Below are 15,718 nucleotides of genomic sequence, written 5' to 3' on the forward strand. Positions count from 1 at the left end.
CTATCTCACTCCATGGAGAAGAACAGCGTCTATATGATTGTTATAGGATAAGTAATTCTCACAAGCAGAATTAGGGAAGTAGACTCCTGCTGCTACCCATGCTATGCTACATTTGGAAATGAACCTAAATCACTGGATCATTTGTAAAAAGTTTACATTATATCTTTTTAGTTTCTTCTTTTTTGGGATATGGAAATAAATTTTTAGCCTGAGATATTTAGGCATGTATCTACTTTATGTTATTGTGTACAGCAAGAGAATATGTTAAAAAGCTAATAATCATGACAAGTATCTCGCAGAAGTCATCCCCACCATTTTTACTAGACCTGGTAGAACACACATAGTCCTTCTCCCACATCCCTTACCATCTCTGTTTGTAATTCCAGAAGCTGTCATACTTGAGCACTGCTATGTTCTATGCTGGGATAAATGTATAGCACAAAGAAAGATGAACCATCAGAACTGTAAGAAATCTCTTTTATAGGAAAAGATGAAATTCATTTGCCAATACTAAACCTGAAATCTGACATCTGCTGTATACAAAATACAGTTTTGGGTTTTTTTGTTTGCACCATATATAATACATTCTTCAGAAAACCACTACCATAAGAGGAGTCATTCAATCGTTAAGAAGATCCATGTCTTCTTTTTCAGGCAAGATATATAGTGCAGTTCTGCTTTCCAACAAAACATTCAACTGCAAAGGGTCCCACATCTGCTTTTATCTAAATCCTCATACTCCAGTCTCTGAAGTTGCATGTTCCAAAGCTGAAGCTTTTTAACAAAGTGTCTGTTCAGGTTTCTGGGAACAAAAAAGAACTTCTATTAAAATTCACTTTCACAAAAAAGGCAAACCCCAAATATATTTAAAATCATTGTGGTCACAATTTACATTGTATTTCAGCTAAAAATACATGTCATCTGGGTAATTTAACTGCTGCAGTAAAAGTGTAGTAATTGAGGCTTTAATATGCATTGCCCTGTTCTTTGCACTATTAGTATGTAGTGGGTACTAAATACTGATGTCCCGGACCTCTGATCTTTCCTTATTCTCTTCTTGCTGATGTCAGCTGTGACCCTTGTTGGAAATCAGGAAATGGTAAGGTAAGTCTAAAGTCCATCTTACAGCACACAGAATTTCATTAAATCCCATGCTTACATGGCTTAAAATCTGGAATAAAAGTTAGTCAGTAGGACATGTCAATGGCACAACAGTGGAAGGAAGCATCTTAGCAGAAGACACAAAAGCCCATTAATGAAAACCAAGAAAGGCTTCTGAAATTATCCAGCAATCAGCACACTGCAGAAACACATCACAAGGAATGGTGCCCCCACAGACTCTCCCACTTTCTGAAGCTCCTAGGTAGGACATTTCTAAAGTACTTCTGTAATACTTCACCACGAGCCTGTGACAGCAGTCTGATAGCATGGTCAAAGGGTTCATAAAAGTAAAGAAAAAGTGGGATAAGTTGTTACAACACAACTTGGTCCAGTTCCAAGACAGCAAAAAAATACCATATGGTAATAGAAAATAAAGCAGTCTTTGGGGTGGAAACAGCAGTTTTTGTAGAATACCAGTAGTAAAACACCACCCTGAAGAGTATAATGCTTCAAGGCAGCCTCTTGGCAGACAATATAAGATTTATTAATATGACTTAAGGGACATTTACATCATATTTGCTGTAATAAAGCAAATGGTCTGAGAAATGTAAAAGGGAATTAAACAGACTTTCGTCAGTGTTCATTCTCTGCTTTACATCTTGTCCCTGTAGCATTCACGGGCTTGATAGGGAGCACTATCTCATTTCAAGTGGACCAATGGATTATTTTGTAACTTAGCATACGAAATGCTGACATGCTGATGCAATCTGGAGATCTTTGAACAAACACGACCAGAATCACTCTATTCAGATTTGCAGTTTGTGAATTGGTATGTCAATTGACTGCATGTGATCCTGCATTCAGCTGTTCTGATGAACTAATTTATCTTTCCAGTTATCACAGAGATAGGAAGATCAAACTCATATATGTGCATGAGTGTGTGTACATGTAAAGTAATGTATTGCTTATCACTCCATCTGCAATTAAAAATGAACTTCATCTGCACGATGGATCCAAATCTGGTGTGTAGATGCATCATCATATAGCAGATGTTTCAAATTAAATGTGTTTTTTTCTCTACGGTGAAAAAGATTCTATGAGCCAACTTGCAGCAACTAACTGCTGGCTAATGCATGCCTGAAAGCAGTTGGATGTAATTGGGTTTAGATTTGAAACATAAGGCAACAGCCACTACTGATAAGAATCGTATAGTTATGACATGTTATGTCTGAACAGATTAAATGATATCTTCAGGAGGTCAAACTCCCATTTCTCTCTTCAGAAACTCCTAGATGGAAATACAAGTTCATGAAACCAGAATGCAATATGTCCAACATGCATTCATACATTGTATTGTGTCCTCAGCAGCTGATGTGTATGCACACTCTTTTATTTAGACTGAAAAAACCCAAACTCACTTTATCTGTTGCTATGGCAATATTATGTTGTTGGAAAAAGTAGCTAATGATATTCTGATTCATGTTTTTCCACAGAACAGAGGAAGAAACTGTGAGAAAAAATGAGGGGAAGAGAAAGGAGACATGCTTCAGAGGATGTTTCCACAAACATTTGTGACTTTGAGGAATAATACAGCTGCACATCCTTCTTACCTTCATTAAGCAGACCCTCTTATAAGACAAGGTGGCTTCATTTGAATTGGATGTTTGACTAAAGTACCTCATTGAGATTCAAAGAAAAAAGAAAGGAATCTGGTCATTTTCAGGATTGATGAAGACAAGCAGGTCCATTGTGGAGCAGCTGTATTCTGAAGTTTCTCAGGTTCATATGCTGCCTAATCCTTACCACTCAGCCTGGGTAACTACTGTTTTATTAAGCTGGTTCAATACAAGCTGATATGAAAACCACGACTAGTAGAGTTGGTTGGAATTTTGTTTTGAGAAGCTTTTGTCTCACTCATAAAAAAGAATTCAAAGTATTTTTGTAATGTTTTTACTTTAGTTATGAAAAATGTAGGCTCATTTTCTTATTTCTTTTTCTTTCTCTTTCATTTCTATATTTTCTACTATTTATATTATTTTCTACCCCTTTTTAATAGAAAAACACAGAGAAGAAGTTGGAAAACCTTTTTTCTCACATCTTGAGAGTCCTTGGTATCTCATATTTGTTGAGATGAAAATTATGATAACATTGTGAAAAGTCTTACGCAGGAAAAAAGTATCTTTCAGATTCCTATGACATTTGTTCCAGCATTTTCAAAATGCAAAATGGTAACTTTAGGCCCCATATTTTGGAAATCTTAACGTCTTAACAACCAGCGCTAACACTGTTAAGTACATTTCCACCAAAGCTATGAGGAGATGCAGATTCCTGATACCCTGAAAACCAATTTTCTGAGGAAATCTCCAGAGCTAAGATGAGAGATATATATTAATTTAAGTTAAAGAGGGTGGGGAGTGTATGGGAAGATGCAGTTTCTTAATGTGTTAATGCATTTTATTATGTATGGGGGAACCCAGTAAAATGGGATCCTGATAAATAAAACAAACTGAAATACTATTTTATAATAGATAATATTCCTACTAGATTTACCACAGTTTCTGGACACACTTTGAGTAGTAAACAAGATTCTTCTTCAGAAAGCTTTCTCTCCTGCAAATATGCATTTCAGCTTTCACCGTGAAAATTTACAATACTTGTAACAATGGCAGAATAATTCCTTTATAAAATATTGTGTTTCATTATCAGGTATCACCAATAAAAGTGTTCAATACAGCATCCATCATACCATGTAGATATCTACAACAACATTCTTCTGTAGTCCTTTTGAAGCAAGTATTGAGGTTGCTGGAATCTCAGAAGCTAAAACATGATGTTCATTCAATAAATAAAATACAAAGGCATTAACAGTCTCAGATTTAGAATCTTTCAGAGACAGAAACTGATGAAGTCTCCCAAGGAAGGTGAGTGCCTACTACCACTGTACCTTCCCCTAAGTTCCTGGCCTGTATCTGTTGATAATGATCCTGCTATAATTCTAAAACAACCTCCTTTTCATGCATAGTTTGAAGCATTCACCACTGGTACCAAAACCAAAATAAAATGTACCAGTATTCAGGCATCTTCCATCTATGTATGGAAGAAAGGAGAGTGATAGAGGGGAAAGTTTTTCCTCCCTGACAACAGTGCTTGCTATCACACCAAAAGGTGTCATTCCCTCTGAGGTCTAAGACATGCATCAATGAAAACAAAAGGTTCATGGCCTGAGCTAATAGAGTGCTTTATTAGGGAAAATGGGAAAAGAGGCAGAAGGAAAATTAGTCTGCAATGATATTTCCATGAGCAATTTAGCCTGAAGACAAAAATGATTGACAGAACAGTTGGATGCTTGTGGTCAGCGTGGCCATGGTTAGCACCAGGAGAAGCTCTGGCTCCTGAATGGCATCCCCTTGCAGCTATCTCTGCACTTTCTGCCTGAGCACAGTTAATCCAGCCTAGGAAAAATACTTATTTCCATGTTGAACAGATATTTTTAGGTGGCTTTCATAGTTAGTGACAGCTAAAGGAGATTTAACGCATTTCAAATACTCTAACAGGGAAGAAATCTAATTGGCACCATTCAAGGGACAGGTCTTTGCAAGTGCTGTGTTTTCAATAGTTACTAATGTTTTCCAGGAGTTCTTTCCTTAGAGATAAGGCACAGGAATGATGTCTGATTTGCCTTAGGCTTCCCAGGAAAGCTTGTTCCTGCACTTGAACAGAGATCTTTGTTTTAGATTACTTAGAATAAACAATTATGAATCTGTCAAATTGTTTTAAGACATGGTATACAACGCATGCCATACAACACATGCAAGTTGTAGCCTAAATAGTTGAAAGCAGAGTACTGTGTAGTACTGAAGGGTAGAATATTTAAAAGACCAGCTCTGTACCAGGCTTGGACTCTGGTTTGGAACATGATTTGACAGATTAGGACAGATTGAGGTTTTAGTCCTACAGTCCCAAAACCTCCTGAACTTTTGCAGAGATTTTATTGAAAAATGACAAAAACCTTGCAAAGGCAAGGGTAAGGGTATTGTAAGATGGAAGACAATAAGATGACTAGATAATGTCTGTTTCTGTAAAGCAGAGGTTTCTGTGTCCAACTCTTCCAAGATATAGCAAGGAAAAAGCCTAGAGTAAATGAATCACCTAATGTCCCTTAAGACACCTCCTGGCCATAATGGTCACCTCAGCTACCTCTTTCACCTCAGGAGGCAGTTCAATCAAAATTGCATAACTTAAGCTGTTTTTTTAAAAATATATATAAGTATAAAATCATTGTATATTATAGATATTTCGAATGTTCTATGTCTTCACTAACAAAATAAAATAATTCTTTACTCCATGATCAGCATAGTGCTACTTTTGGTTAGTGTTAATGAAGAACTAAAATTTATCACAAATATCTATGGCTGTATGTCTCTACAAATACATATTATAGAATCATAGAATCATAGAATGGTTTGGGTTCGAAAGGACCTTAGGATCATCTAGTTCCAACTCCCCTGCATGGGCAGGGACACCTCACACTAGACCATGTTAGAATCATAGAATCATAGAATCGTAAGGGTTGGAAAGGACCTTAAGATCATCTAGTTCCAACCCCCCTGCCATGGGCAGGGACACCTCGCCCTAAACCACGTGGTTCAAGGCTCTGTCCAACCTGGCCTTGAACACCGCCAGGGATGGAGCATCCACAACCTCCCTGGGCAACCCATTCCAGTGCTTCACCACCCTCACTGTAAAGAACTTCTTCCTTATATCTATTCTAAACTTCCCCTGTTTGAGTTTGAACCCATTACCCCTTGTCCTACCACTACAGTCCCTAAGGAAGAGTCCCTCCCCAGCATCCTTGTAGACCCCCTTCAGATACTGGAAGACTGCCATGAGGTCACCACGCAGCCTTCTCTTCTCCAGGCTGAACAGCCCCAACTCTCTCAGCCTGTCTTCATATGGGAGGTGCTCCAGCCCTCTTATCATCCTCGTGGCCCTCTGGACTCGCTCCAACAGCTCCATGTCCTTTTTATGTTGAGGACACCAGAACTGTACACAGTACTCCAAGGGAGGTCTCACAAGAGCAGAGTAGAGGGGCAGGACCACCTCCTTCGACCTGCTGGTCACGCTTCTTTTGATGCAGCCCAGGATACGGTTGGCTTTCTGGGCTGCAAGCGCACACCAAAGCCGGCTCATGTTAAGCTTCTCGTCAACCAACACCCCCAAGTCCTTTTCTGCAGGGCTGCTCTGAATCTCTTCTCTGCTCAACCTGTAGCAGTGCCTGGGATTGCCCCGACCCGGGTGTAGGACCTTACACTTGGCTTGGTTAAACTTCATAAGGTTGGCATCGGCCCACCTCACAAGCGTGTCAAGGTCCCTCTGGATGGCATCCCTTCCCTCCAGCGTATCAACCGAACCACACAGCTTGGGGTAGTCGGCAAACTTGCTGAGGGCGCACTCAATCCCACTGTCCATGTCGCCGACAAAGATGTTGAACAGGACCGGTCCCAACACCGATCCCTGAGGGACACCACTCGTTACAGGTTTCCAACTGGACATCGAGCCATTTACCACAACTCTTTGCATGCGGCCATCGAGCCAGTTTTTTATCCACCGAGTGGTCCATCTATCAAATTGATGTCTCTCCAATTTAGAGACAAGGATGTCATGCGGGACAGTGTCGAACGCTTTGCACAAGTCCAGGTAGATGACGTCAACTGCTCTGCCCCTGTCCATCAGTTCCGTGGCTCCATCATAGAAGGCCACCAAATTGGTCAGGCAGGATTTCCCCTTAGTGAAGCCATGTTGGCTGTCACCAACCACCTCGTTGTTTTTCATGTGCCTTAGCATGTTTTCCAGGAGAAACTGTTCCAAGATTTTGCCAGGCACAGAGGTGAGACTGACTGGTCTGTAGTTCCCTGGGTCTTCCACCTTCCCCTTCTTTAAAATGGGGGTTATATTACCCTTCTTCCAGTCATCGGGAACTTCACCTGTTGCCCAAGGCTCTGTCCAGCCTGGCCTTGAACTGCCAAGGATGGGACATTTACCACTTGAGCAACCTGTTCCAGTGCCTCACCACCCTCACAGAACTTCTTCATTATATCTAACCTGAACTTCCCCTGTTTAAGTTTAAACCCATTACTCCTTGTCCTATCACTACAGTCCCTAACGAAGAGTCCCTCCCCAGCATCCTTGTAGGCCCCCTTCAGATACTAGAATGCTGCTATGATTCTCTTCTCCAGGATGAACAGCCCCAGTTTTCTCAGCCTTTCTTTGTACGGGAGGTGCTCCATCCCCCTCATCATCCTCATGGCCCTCCTCTGGACTTGCTCCAACAGCTCCATGTCCTTCTTATGTTGAGGACACCAGAACTGCACACAGTACTCAGTGACTTGCCTTCTCAGAAGCAATTACGAGTGAGATGTGGCTCATGTGCTTGTATGGGTAGTCCAAAATGACCATTTCCTAACTGATTAGTTAGAGTGTGAGAACCATCTTCCAAAAATTTCCATTATAGTGAAACAGGAATATTGTACGTGCAGACCTGAGCTCTGTAATGCTCTCTCAGCAGCTGCATTGAGGCAAGTGACACTACGGAAATGTGCACAAAATACCTCTGGGTCTGAGAAGACAGTTAGCTAAACACAGGGGCACAAGAGCAACACGGACTTTCTGACATCGCGCAAGCAATGGGGAATGGGAAGTAGATTTCCTAATAGCGTGAATTACAAAGGTAGCATGAGGATACCCTGATCTCTGCGTGATCTTTTGTACAGTCTCTGTGATTCACATGCTCATAGAGAAATTATTAAGAGGACTATTTATCTGACCCCGCAAAATTATGTTCAGGCTGCGCATGAGCTTTCTGTCCAGGGCTTGCTCCGTGGGTCATCAGCCAGTGATGAGATTGGAAATAGGAACCGGTCCAAACAACAACACTTTACTGTACTTGTTTCCCATCCAGCTTGAGGCCTAGACAGAGGGAGGGTGTTTACATTGAAAGGAAGAGGAGCTACATGCGTGCACAAGGGATTAATTTCACTTAAAGGGAAAGTACTGTCTGCTCTGTACCTGTCAGTCATGCCCTGTGGGGAATAAGAATTCCAATTCAACATAACTGTAAAAGAATCAAAAAATACAGTAATTAGAAACTGCAACCAGTAATAGCATAACAGCATCTGCAGAAGCTATTTCATGTGCAATAATTATAGATAACTGTCTTGGAAATCTGTATGCAGTAAAAATAGCTGGTGATTTTACTGAGTTCTCCATGGACACGTTTTGACATCATTGTTATAGTAAGAAAGATAATTTAAGCAGAGGTCTTATTGCACCTCTGATGATTTTCTCAGTTGATTATTACTTGCTTCTGTACCACATAGTATTAACGCTGCTATAATAATGGCACTAGATGGCACTGTTTCCACCAGCCGCCGAAATGGCATGCGAGCACTAGCATGGGTTGCTAATTCTGATTTATGCAGGGTTATACCGGGCCGTGTTACAGGAGCGGTTTCAGAAGACATGTCAGACTATGAGCTGTTTGAATCTATAACTAAATCTACTGCTTTAGATAAAGGAAGGTATAAACTGCTTTAGACTAGGTACAACTAAAGCAAGCTCTGTTCTGATTGTGGGTTTCTCTTCTACTAAGAAGCAACATGCAAAGCCTTGTACTTGGCAAATCAAAACCATTAACAGCAGTCAGGGATGTTCAGTGTCAGGCAAAAAAGGAGGCACTATATACACATTCCTGCGCTTCAAGTGAAAGTATTTGCTAATGTGCAAACGAAGCATGCATTTCATAAATAGTTTTGACATATATTGTGTGCAAATGGCAGCAGCAGATTGAGGATGTTTATGGACTCAGACAGATAAACTGTTTAATGACCCAGTGCACAGATAAAATGAGTGAGCTGGCTGCTAAAGTTGTAGAGATTTGTAACAAAAAAACATCAAGTGTTATGAACACAATGTGAATGGAAACATACGTGTGTGAAAACACCACGAGACAGTAGAACAAGGGGTAAAAGAATAGCCTGTACTGATAATGAAGAACATTATTCCTTTGACACTGTTCCCAGAACATTGTTCTCAGCAGTAAAATTGAGTAATGTGATGTTTAGGTCAAGCCCAAAAGGCCTGCACTCTAAGACAAGAAGAGTTCTCAGCAGAAGATGCTGCATCCTCACAACAGCAGGATAGAAACAAGGCTGCAGCATATGACATAAAGCATTTCTTTTCCCATCAGCCTGCTGGAAAAACAGATGTACATTTCAAACAAACAAGAAAAAATGGGCAAAACCAGCAACTCTGCCTGTGATTTGTGGAGGCTAAAGTAAGCAAAAACCCAAAACAAAGGACTGCCCTATAACAAACATTTATTCCTAAAGGTTATCAAGATTTGTCAAAAAACAAGTTCACTCTTGTCTATCAAGAAGAACTCCAGAGAAATGATGAACACATAACAGACAATGTCCTTTGCAATCTATGTTGCACGCAAGTGATCCTTGACAGGGAGATAGATGCAGGTGACTGTGATGTGGGCCTGATAAATCTTACTTTTTTTTTTTTTTAGAACTTATATTCCCATGTCCCCTGACTCCTTCACCTCTTTTAACTCCTCTCTATTACAATGTTCTCTCAGACTTGTGTATATTAGTGGGTTTGGGGTTCTCTCTCTGTTTTCTTCCTTAGAATGTCTTCCTTGCAAATCATAATTTAAAGAAAATAAAAAGAAAGGAAGATGAAAGGGACTCAAAGAGATCGTTTAGGCCACCCAATGGTACCTAAACCAAATCCTAACACCGCGTCAGCTGCCAATAACGGAGATGTCACATCCTCCCTAAGCAACGTAGGGGTAATCGCCCTTCCAATTACCATTTCTAATATCTGGCCTGAATATCCTGTGATGTAACTCAAGCTTGTAAGTTCGTGCCCTAAACACACTGACATGACAAAGATTTTTTTTTTCTTTTTTTCTTGCAGCAATCTTTTACTTGTGTGATGATTACTACCATGTCCCCTCTCAGTTTCTCCTTCTTTTGATTAAAGAGGTCCACTTCCCTCAACATTTCTTCACAGTTTCAGCCTAAGAAGGAAAACCAGGCAGGAACTTTGGTGCTTTGCTTTACCTGCTGGCAACAACTATCTCATATTTTGGGCATTCAGCTAGCCTCCCATAGGCTTGTTGATGGAGGGAAGATGTAAGAACAATAGGCTAGGAAAAATGATCCGGTCAGACATGTGATAGCAGGTTAGTTAAAAAAAAAAAAACAAACCTCACAAAATGCTAAACCATGAGGTTTCCTGACATTGTAACAAGACATACAATTTGGAATAAAAAGAGTGAAAAGCCACCAACTACAGGAAGAAAATGTCATTCCTATACTAAGTCCCTTAAGTAGGAGGGAACTTTTGAAGAAGGCTTTAGGGAGGACCACAACTAAATCACACTACAGAAGAAAAAAAAACAACCCAAAACAATCAAGGTAACAAAGATCTCTGCAAATCTGAACTATAAGGGAAAAATTCTTTCTGCTTGCACATCAGGCTAAAAGCTTAACCTTGTCCATGTAATCAGGACACACTAACCTGGCATCTGAAAAAGCTGAGTACTGGGGGATAGCTAGCACTACTAAAATTAATTTTCCAGCTGGGGAAAGCTGCTGATGTACCCTCTCTGAGGGCAATCCAAAGTTTAGGTGCCTTCAGCTGTTCTCTAAAGGTACGCTCTGAAGGCTACTTGAACTATATGCTTTGGCTATACAAAGTACCTGAGGAATTTAGGCTTCCAGTTTGCCTCATTCACCTGGATTTAAGTAGGATGAATCCTAGTCATGATATCAAAAATTATGAACAAGTGTAAACGTCCGCAATCCTGACTCGATTTACAAAGTTGTTTGGATTCTTTTACACTAAAAATGAAATATAAATCAATGTTGTTATCACAAGAATCAGTAATTATTTTACAGCCAGACAAGTAATATCAACACCATTTGTCAAATAATGTAATAGTTTTGTAATAGTTTTGGTAATAGTAATAAAGACTTCACTTCAGCAGTTTGAAATTATTCTCAAATATGCATATTTCAGTTCTTTCTGATTTCTTCTGTGTACGTGAGATTGCCAACAGGAACACAATCCATCCAGCAGGCATTGAATTAAACACTTTCAGTATGCTGCAGCAGTTTGTTCCATTTAATTTCTACAGAAAGTCCAAGTAATACACCAGGCCAAGTGTAAGCTCTAAGTAATCGTATTCCCTCCTATCTGCTTTTAGGAAATCTCAGACCCTTGAACACTCCCTTGACCTTTTTTATAAACATATGTTAGCCTTTATTCCAACTCTCATGTATGGACAGACTGCATTAGCCCAAGGCTTGCATGAAGCTTCCAGCAACATGAACAGGTAATTTTCTAGACTTGCTCAGGCCCATTCCTTATTTCCTTTACACTGGTTTGGAGCTATCCATGGTTCAGAGCCAGGAAAGAAGATCTGAATCTCTGAGATTTCCTGTTGCTGTAGAGAGGCCTGGAAAGAGTAATTCCCACTTTACCCGAAGGTAGCATATCCCTGAGGTTTCCACCACATGCTTCCACTGAGTCTTTCTTACCTGTTTCTATAGTACTCATTAAGTTATTATGTCCTAGAAAAAAGCAGAACCTTGCAACCAGACCCATCTACATGCTTACTTATGGAGCCCTACTAACATAAACCAAATTAGACCCATGCACACAAAATTAAATCCTAGACCCAGTTAGGTCAACAGCAGTTTTATCACTGCTTTTTTTTTTAAGGCATTTGGCTTTGACCAATGCCCCACAAGGCTCTCCTCATGAAGCTTCAATGTGAGCTTCAGACAGCCACTATTACATATTTTTCCTGACTTAAAGTTTATGAAGAGTGTTGTGACCAGGGTGAATGTCAGAAAAAGCAGAGCAGAGAAGATTTCAAGACTGGCAATTCAGAAGATGAAAGGGCAGGGTAGATCTCATGACTGGCAATTCAGAGGGTGTTTGTAAGCTTGAAAGCAGATGCCAGCCGTCACTACTAGTGAGGTTTCCTTCATTAAGAGCCTAAGTTCCATGATGTGCTCCCTATTAGTAGATTATAACCTTTGAAAAGTGATCACAGTAACACTCCAGTACAGACCTACTGAATGCCTCCAGTTTTGCTCATTTGCTTTTACATACAAGCTTGAATAAATGGACTTCTTTCTTGAAACTACAATACGATATTTTATAGCAACTGAATAGTGGCCAGAAAGGAAATTCACAGATTTTATTATCCCTAGTGGAATCATATGGCATGGAACATATTTTAAAAATAGATTTATTCCCACTAATTTTACTAGTATACCAGCATTTCCTTGAAATGAGCCAGTTTGGCCCTACTTGTTCAGGGACGGTTGGGCATGATAGTCACAAGACCATGACCAGTTTATGTGATGTAGGAATGTGCACTGCACTAGCTAGTGGTGATAAGAGAGCTGAAATCCCTTCCTCCGTGCTGGGAAACCTGTGCCTGCAGGCCTCTTCATGATTACATAAAACAGGGTACATGTTCCAAAGAAGTGGAAAGCATTATATTCTTTGCTTTGTTCTCTGCTGCTCTATTATTAGAATAGCAAATGTTCTTATCTCACTGAGTGCTTTTACCCACACAGTCCCTTCAGGAGCAAGATGTCAGTACAAATACAGAAGAAGCGAGTCAGAATGTATTTAGGTGAGTAATATGTACTCAAACTAGCTCAGAACTGACTTCCATCCTTGGATACCGAAGCAGCTGGCTAATGAAATCTCAGAGCCAGGTAGAGTTACCAAGACTAGAAACGATAAAATATCTACTATGTTAAAAAAGGGGAGAAAGGAAGAACCTGGGAACTATTCACTATGTCTGCTTTAGCGAGTAGTATAAAGCAGTAATAGTTTATATGTGCTTTGAGACTCAGTTCAGAACTGCACTCTTGATCTGAACTAAAATTCTGATATGGATGCATTTGAACCATTAGTCAAACACTTGATCCTAATAAAAAAACCCCTGCTGGAATAAATAATCAACAACTTTGGTAAGCACATAAAAGAAATCAAAGTAATTAATAGCAGGCAACAATAACTTACCTAGAATAAGTCAAATCAGTATAATTTCAATCTACAAAACCAGGCCTGTGGCTAGAGGAAGGTGGAGTAAATAGTATGTATCTTAAGCTTAGTAAAACTCTTGAAAAGGTCTCACATAGCTTTCACATAAACAAACTAGAGGAACGTGGTTTACATGGAAATATTTTAAGGTGGGGACAGATTTTAACCACCTTAAAATATTTTAAGGTGGTTGCTGCAGGAATAAATGCAAGATACTTCATTTGGGCAGATATAGCCAGATGCAAAGGCAGAGGTTGGAAGTATCTAACTATGTAACAGCTCTTGCAGAATCAAATATGAGGTCATAGTGAACCACTGGCTGAATCATGACAATATTGTGCAAGAAAAGATAAATCATAAAGAGATGCATGATTGAGAGTACAGCCCTCAAGGTATATGAAGTATTCATCTTTCTGTTTCTTTCACTTGAAAAATTCTGTTTAATTTTGAGTACTACATTATAGGATTTCCAAAGGAGAATAGTGGCGATGATTGGAAGTCTGGAAGATTTGAACTAGGAGAAAGACTGAACTAATGGGTATGATCCTGAAAAGGAAATGCCTAAGAGCTGAGATGGTGCCTGTTTTTAAATATACATGTGCCTGCTAATAAAAGATAGGAAATAATCTGTTCTTGAGATCTGTTTTGGATAAGATGGGAATTAATGGACTTCCATTACAGAAAAGAATATTCAGTAAAGATTAGGAAAAGCTTTGCTTTCATATGAATCTCTAGATTGCCCAGACAGGTTATGCAGTCAACATTAGTGATAGTCTTTAGGACTGGGTTAGACTCATGTCTATGAAGAAGGACAGAGATATTTAAGATACTTGCTTGAGGATCATTTCAGTCCTATGAATGAAAGATTCGCTTTTGATGTGAAGACAAAAAACAAACAAACAAACAAACACACTAAAAAAACCCCACAAACAAACAAGTTTTAATTATGCACAGACCTCCAAAGAAATTCTTACCAGATGAATGATGAACCCTACCTAGATCTATGATGTAGGCGAGAGTTTCTGATGTAATTTCTTTTCTCTGCAAATGAAAGTTAAATTCAGACTCAGCTCCCTGCTTGGGATACTCCTGGACTATGAGAAAGTACTGAAGTGAATTGTGTAGCTGAAATATTATTGTTGGCAAATCATCTGATTTTCACAAAGTGATGAAGCAAAATACAGATTTTTCAACCCATTGCCACTTAACAGGTAGGTATGTTGAATATTGTAACAATTACCTAGGAAACTCTGAAAGAGATTTAATACAGCATGTGATTTCTCATTCTTCAGTTGCTAAAGTTTTGTAGATTTACATTATAAAAGTGCCATCTCTGGCTACTTTAAAGGAATTTCTCAGAGAACTGGCCAAAATCCTATGATTTAGAGTAAAAGTCAGTGCATAAATCTGACCTCAGGAGGACTTGTATCTTTCTTCTCAACCAAAAGGACCCTTTTTTGCAGCAGAAGTGCACCATGTAGCTGTTGTGTTTGTTCAGAAGTTCGATATTATTTTTCTTACATCTATATCTAAAAGGGTTGACAGGTAGGATCTAGCAAGCTAGTTATGCCAGGTTAAAAAGTTAGCACTGACAGCACTTTTCTTTAGACCCTCCTGGAGATTCCAGCCTGTGCAGCAGAACTGGCAGCTCTCAGCAAGACCACCAGACTTCGCAGTGAAGTCAACCTTGTCCAGGCACGTGTTTTATTGCACTCAGTCTGCTGTGGGCACAGTATCTAACAGAAGCATATCACTAAGTAGGTAGGAACTTATGATGTGACAAAGGCTTGAAACTCTAGAGTTAAAAAAAAGGCGCATGGGAAGTGGCCTGCAGGAAACACTGTACTTAGCAGCTTACAGCTATGAGTTTCAATCTCATCTAAAAAAAAAAAGAAAAAAGAGGCCTGAAAGCTGCTGCCTTGATCTGCACAGTAGAAGGGCAAGCAGTCTATCTCTGCTGTCTCTCATTCTTTGAACAGATGTCCACTTCAAAAAGAAAGAACAGAACACCTAATGGTTATTTTTCTTAAATGCCTGCCTACCGCTGAATATAACTTTGTCAGTGGCAGACGAGGTCCTTCTGCTCCTCAACACATCTTAAATAACCTGAGGAGTATTTCAGTGAATGGCATGTGATACATTTCCACTACAGACTGGCACCCAAGTGTCCAGGAGTGATTTTATGATGCTGTCCAATAGCCTCAACTTTCTATTTTCCAAATTACATTAAAAAACAAATTCCTGTGCAGCCTTACATTGGTTGTGGTATTACTTTATTTTATCCATCCGGTTTCTATAGGTAAATTCTTTTAACGCTTTATTTATTTAATTTACGTTATTGTGCTTTGGTACACTTTCCACGAGGTGGAGCAGTGAGGGAAGGTTTCCCTTCCACGCAGACAGGCTCCGGTGTGACCACGCTGCCCTCTGCCGGGACGCATGAGGAGGGAAGGGCACCACTCAAGTTTGAGGATTTATG

Source organism: Strigops habroptila, chromosome 3 (assembly GCF_004027225.2).
Source record: "Strigops habroptila isolate Jane chromosome 3, bStrHab1.2.pri, whole genome shotgun sequence".
Taxonomy (NCBI): Eukaryota; Metazoa; Chordata; class Aves; order Psittaciformes; family Psittacidae; genus Strigops; species Strigops habroptila.